The 5733-nt window shown below is 33.9% G+C and overlaps 1 long non-coding RNA gene and 1 pseudogene across 1 annotated transcript; both read left to right on the forward strand.

The window, feature by feature from the left end:
• Nucleotides 1-241: 241 nt before the first annotated feature.
• On the forward strand, nucleotides 242-2809 carry LOC106777305. Its single transcript, XR_001376929.2, has 3 exons — nucleotides 242-704; nucleotides 797-897; nucleotides 984-2809. It is a non-coding gene; the product is annotated as an uncharacterized LOC106777305 (long non-coding RNA).
• A 5-nt stretch (nucleotides 2810-2814) lies between these two features.
• Nucleotides 2815-5729, forward strand: LOC106776798 (annotated as a pseudogene).
• Nucleotides 5730-5733: the final 4 nt, after the last annotated feature.

Raw genomic sequence — 5733 nt, forward strand, 5'->3', positions numbered from 1 at the left:
ATATATATATATATATATATATATATACACTACAAGAAAAAGACTATTTATATACAGACTAGTATATACGGATTTGAATTCGTATGTAATAAAACTCTTACATACGGAAAGTATGTACGGATGTTAAAAAAATTAACCCTAAATGAAAATTCTCGAGCCATTCCCTCTCTGTGAACTTTCCCTCTCAGCTTTCCCTCTTTCCCTCTCATCTCTTTCCTTCTCGATATCTTTCCCTCTCGATCAAAACCGTTGTCTCATATTTTCCTTTAATGAGGTTTCGAGAAAGGGAATGGGAAAGGGTTTGCGATCACACGACTCTGGGTCGCTACGTGCCGCTAAGGGCGCTCGTGCTCCGGTCTAATCGAGGGTTTGGATCGACGGCCGCTGCACAGTGCTACTAGAAGGATGACGAGGGAGAGGAGCGCTCGGCACGCGGCATGCTTGACGCCAAAGGTTGTAAGCCGAAGCGCGGAGTGCAGTGGGTGATGATAGGGGAGCCTGGAGCTAGGAGGAACGTCTTAGCGCAAAGGCTCTCGAAGCTTCTAAAAGTTCCTCACATTTCCATAGCTACGCTCTTCAACCAAGACCTCAACCCTCGCTCATACCTCTATGGAAAACTTGTCCTAGAGGAAAATATTCTTTTATGACCATTACGTTTCGTTCTTTTCGCGCTCACGGTCACACTATCAAAGTTCCTTCATCTAGTAAGTAATNCCTTTCTTCGTTGATTCATAAATNCCTAAAATTGCAAAACTCGAAAACCCTAATCTGTTTCTTCNTTCTTTCTATTTGCAAGTAACAATATGTGGTGTAGTTCGGAAGACATTGTTCCATTGTTACCAAATATCGATTGAGGCGAGGGTGTTGCATTTTGGAAACATTCGAAGTGGTAGTAAGGTATGTTTCAGTGATATTTGTTTTCTCATAAGGTTTTTGTTATGTTTTTTTGTTCATCATTATCTCTAACCTTTCATCTTCTGTAGGAGTAGCCAAAACAGGGTTTATTCGGTCAACTTGGTGTATTGGTAGTATCGTACACTCAAAACCATTAGCGATTCTCGTCCTCTCTTTTCCCTCCCCCACCTTGAGTAGATAACTATATTCTGGCTTCTTCCAATGAATTATTTTGGTTATTTTGTACTTTTGCAGGGCATTAAGGGTGGTAAGGCTCTTACCATTTCTCACACTTGCATATGCCCAGTTTTTTCATCTTGAAACTTCGTCATATTGGGACAACTAATTTTTTTAAACTATAAACTAATTTACTCATGTTTATTTAATAGAGTGGCCTGTATTTGGTGTTAAACGTTATTTGTTCAGTCTGCTACTTTATTTAACTTGATAGAATTGTGCTGGAACAAATCATGTTCATTGGCTATCAGAAACAAGTCCTATCGTTTTGCAAGTTTAATTACATTCTTCTTGGTTTTCGGAATTACCAGATTGTTGAAAGTTATTATCATTGAGAATTTTAAATTAACTTCAAATTTTATCTTCTAATGTTTCTTATGGTTCTTTTTGTTTGATATCAAAACTTATCTCTAAAATTCTTTATATGGCTCAAAAGAAAACACCTAACATCTGCCTCTGTCTGACAGAAAAACTATTCAATGTTATTCACTTTTAACTATATTGTTGCAATTCCGTGAGTCTTGATAGCTGATTCAAACCATTAAAAAAATTGGACATAAAAGGTAATTTTATTCTAAAAATATTTATTTATCCTAGAAGCTAATTTTGTAAAGTAACCTTTCATTACTAGTATTCATACTCTTTTTGTATCCTGCTGCATTTTACTGATAAGACGAGAAATTTACCATGGTGATTCACAAGTTAATTTGTATCTATGAGATTTTGAATCCTAATTTTGGAGATTTTAATGATTTGATGATCTCAATTCCTGCAAATGGACATGACAATTGGTTTGCTTATGTGATTTCATAATGGGCCAAGCTGCAGGGTATGCTTAGATATGCACAAACGAGTTCAATTTTCTTCAATGTGACATATGATTATAGGCTATATACAGGGAGGATATCAAATAAAAGTAACTACAATTGCCCTGGTCTTGTTGCTAACCAGCATGTACAATGAATTGGGAAAAATACATGTCTAGGGCCATCATTACAATGAATTGGGTAAACTGACTATTAACTTTTCTTCCAGGATATTACTTCCAGGATATGCTGACAAGCCAGTGGTGATCTTCAGCAAGAGCACTTGCCATTATGTGAAAGCTAACAATGTTTCTATTTAGCTCCTAGCCTAGCTATGAAAACTATACATCAAGTTTAGTGACAGAGCTTTTTCTAGTCTGTTCGTACTAGTGTACAACTTCATTCTCAATTTTTGTGTAATGTAAGTCAAGTATATGCCTGACATGACCATGGGCCAAGGCATGCACATGTTATCAAATGCAAGGCTCATTTATAAAAGGAAATATATTCTATTGTAGAAATAAAATAGGAATAATTAAATAGGATAAGTTTACAAGTGTATTTTCATTTAAAAATTTAAGGTCACATACCTTTTTAGTTTTTTTATTTTTCATAAGAATGGTCGAAGAGGTAAAAGCATATGAACTGTATAAGTGATATGGAATCCCATAGATTCATTCATGTATCTTTAGATACAGAGTCATTTAAGATTCATCTTGAGATACATATCTACTATAATCTTTTATTTATTTACTTTCTTTAGTGCATCTTCTAGTGTGAGTAAGCATCATTTGACAATGTGGCATTCCATTTTACTAAAGTTTGTACAGAGGTAACATTTGGGAATGCTATTTTTCATTACATTGCATTAGGTGGCTTTTTCGTTGAAGAGAATGGTTAAGAAATGCATTTCGGTGGAAGGCAACTGTTGGACCATGGGAGGAGAGGCCTGGACACTTTGGTGATGTTTGGATGTATTGGACTGATGATGGACTTGGCTATTTTGAGTTTCTCCAAGTAAGTGTTGATTTTCATATATTAAGGATTATTAAGTTCCTATATAGTTGAATCTACTTTCAGTTTTTGTTACATGAGTAAATGATGTTACGTTGTTGTTGTTATTGTTGAGCAGCTTGCTGAGGACTTGGGTGCTTTACCAATATGGGTATTTAACAATGGTAATTTTATGTCTATCTCTGTTAAAGAAATGCTTGTTTGGAATTTCATCAAAATAGTTGAACCAAACATCCATTGAGTTTCTTACTAATGTTTTCTAATTGAATTTTTGGTTTAGGTGTCAGCCACAATGATGAAGTTGATACATCTGCGGTTTTACCTCTTGTGCAAGTATGTTAATCCCCCTCTTATTAGTTGTTTTTTCCATTATTTTTTCTTGTATATTTTTCTTGTCCATTCTGTCCTAAGAAAAAGTAACATTTTCATTGTTAGCATACAATAATACTGTATTATTTATGTGTGCCAAGAAGGGCAAATGCTGCAGTTGAATTTATTATCAAGATATGATAATTACAGATTCTAATGGATAGTTCTGGATTTCATATTTTTTCCCATTTCTAATTGAAACAGAGTAATCTGATGCCTTTTCCCTTTATGTTACATCTTTGACTGACAGGAAACTACCTGAAATTCTATCATGCAATAAGAGCTGCTTATCCTGATATCCAAATTATCTCAAACTGTGATGGTTCTTCTCGGGCTTTAGATCATCCAGCTGATATGTATGATTATCATGTAATGTCTTCACATATGTCTTTCATAACAACTGATATGTATGATTATCATGTAATGTCTTCACATATGTCTTTCATAACAAATCCCTTCACACAATTTCTTTTATGATTCCCCTTCTTTTTGAATAATAATATCAAGAATGCTACATGTGGGTGATACATGTTGTAATGCTCACCTAGTTAGAATTATAATCTGTATAGTGCTGCAATAGCATTCTTAACTTGATGTAAAAAAATTGATCTCTCATATGCTTTGTTTCTATTCTTAGGTTTATACAACTGCGAATGACATGTTTTCTAGAGCTAGCACATTTGATCGCACATCACGAAATGGTCCAAAGGTTTTATGATCTCTGTCAAACTCTTCTCTTTAATTAGTTATNGGCATCTCCGTTTGTACTCAATCTATTTTGGACACTTTTACAGGCTTTTGTAAGTGAGTATGCTGTGACTGGAAAAGATGCTGGAACAGGAAGCCTTTTGGCAGCCCTAGCTGAAGCCGAGTTCCTTATTGGACTCGAAAAGAACAGGTTTACTGAGACTTCTTATGATGTTATTTTATACAACGGTCAAGCTTGAAATCTTGCACTTTTTCCCAAACCAAATCTGAAAAGCATCGAAATGTTTCTTTTCCTTTCCTATTCTTGGTTTGTAGCATTATGAAATCTGAGTTTCTGATCCAGTCCACTTAATAGTTAGTACTCAACATTTTCATTTTTTACTTTCTAGTGTAGTGATGTTATCGAAATGGTCAGCTATGCTCCACTTTTTGTTAATGCCAATGACAGGAGGTAATTTCTAATGATTTTACCAGGAAATTTCTATTACCTTTTCATCTTGTTTGGCCTTTGGTCAAGACTANTGTGCANTATGTTCTTTTCTGAGTAGAAGTTTATGAAAAGATTCCACCAGAAAATAGACAAAAAAAATTTGTTTATTTCTCCAAGGAGACATGGTTGTAAACTGATAAAGGGTGGTAAAGCTGATCACTAACACTTTTTTGTTCAGCTAAACAATTGNTTGAAGAACAAATTTACTCCACCTAAATGTATACAAAAATTTAGAAAAGAAAAGGTGCTTTCAGAGGATTTCATTGCTCTAAATTTTCTGAGAAGAAGTTGTTTTCAATTCATATACTAAGGTGGTTAATAAATTATGTAGAATTGTTCTTCATTGACGGAAAAACTAAGATTGTCTGTATTTCTGTCATTAGGTGGAACCCAGATGCAATTGTGTTCAACTCTTATCAGGCTTATGGAACTCCTAGCTATTGGGTGCAATTATTTTTCTCAGAGTCAAGTGGAGCAACACTTCTNAGTTCATCACTTCAATCGAATTCCTCTTCCAATTCAGTCCTTGCATCAGCAATAACATTTCAAAGTTCTGTAGATAACAAAAATTATATACGAATAAAGGTAACACGTTTTTTTGCATTAGTTACTCCTCTGTAATTTTTAAAGAATTTGAGAATCAGTTGCATTTGCATAGTTATAGTTAATGGCATAACGCTGAATTTGCAGAAACATTTATTCTTCATTTGGTAGCTATAATTTCTATTGTCTTTCATTTTTTTTGGTTGCTTTATGTATTTTCATTAAATGTAATATTTTTTGTTATTGTTTGGAATAAAGGCTTCAATTGTTTTTCTTTTAAAGTTAGAAATGTCTAGTGTGTGTATATGTTTGTATATATATTGATGAATTTTCCTTTAAAATGTTTAGATACAGTGGAGTGCAATCTTTTTTCATCTTCTGAAGAAAGACAACCACAGGTTGATACTGCATCTTCTAATGCTGAAATTAATCTATTTTGTTTTGAACTTAGAATACAGATGTTCACTTCAATACTTAAGTATTTGTGGTTTGATCACTTATATATTTGTAGATTGAAAGATTTGGTCTTTAAGAGGCAGAATGAGCTTAAAGAATTTTACAGAGGAGTTCAAATGGATTTCGATAGTGAATCTGCAAGACAGATCTTGACTAGTCTCATTGAATGTGGTACAAAACATGTTCTATTATCTCCTTTATATAGTTTTTAAAAAT

Source organism: Vigna radiata, chromosome 11, assembly GCF_000741045.1.
Source record: "Vigna radiata var. radiata cultivar VC1973A chromosome 11, Vradiata_ver6, whole genome shotgun sequence".
Lineage (NCBI taxonomy): Eukaryota > Viridiplantae > Streptophyta > Magnoliopsida > Fabales > Fabaceae > Vigna > Vigna radiata.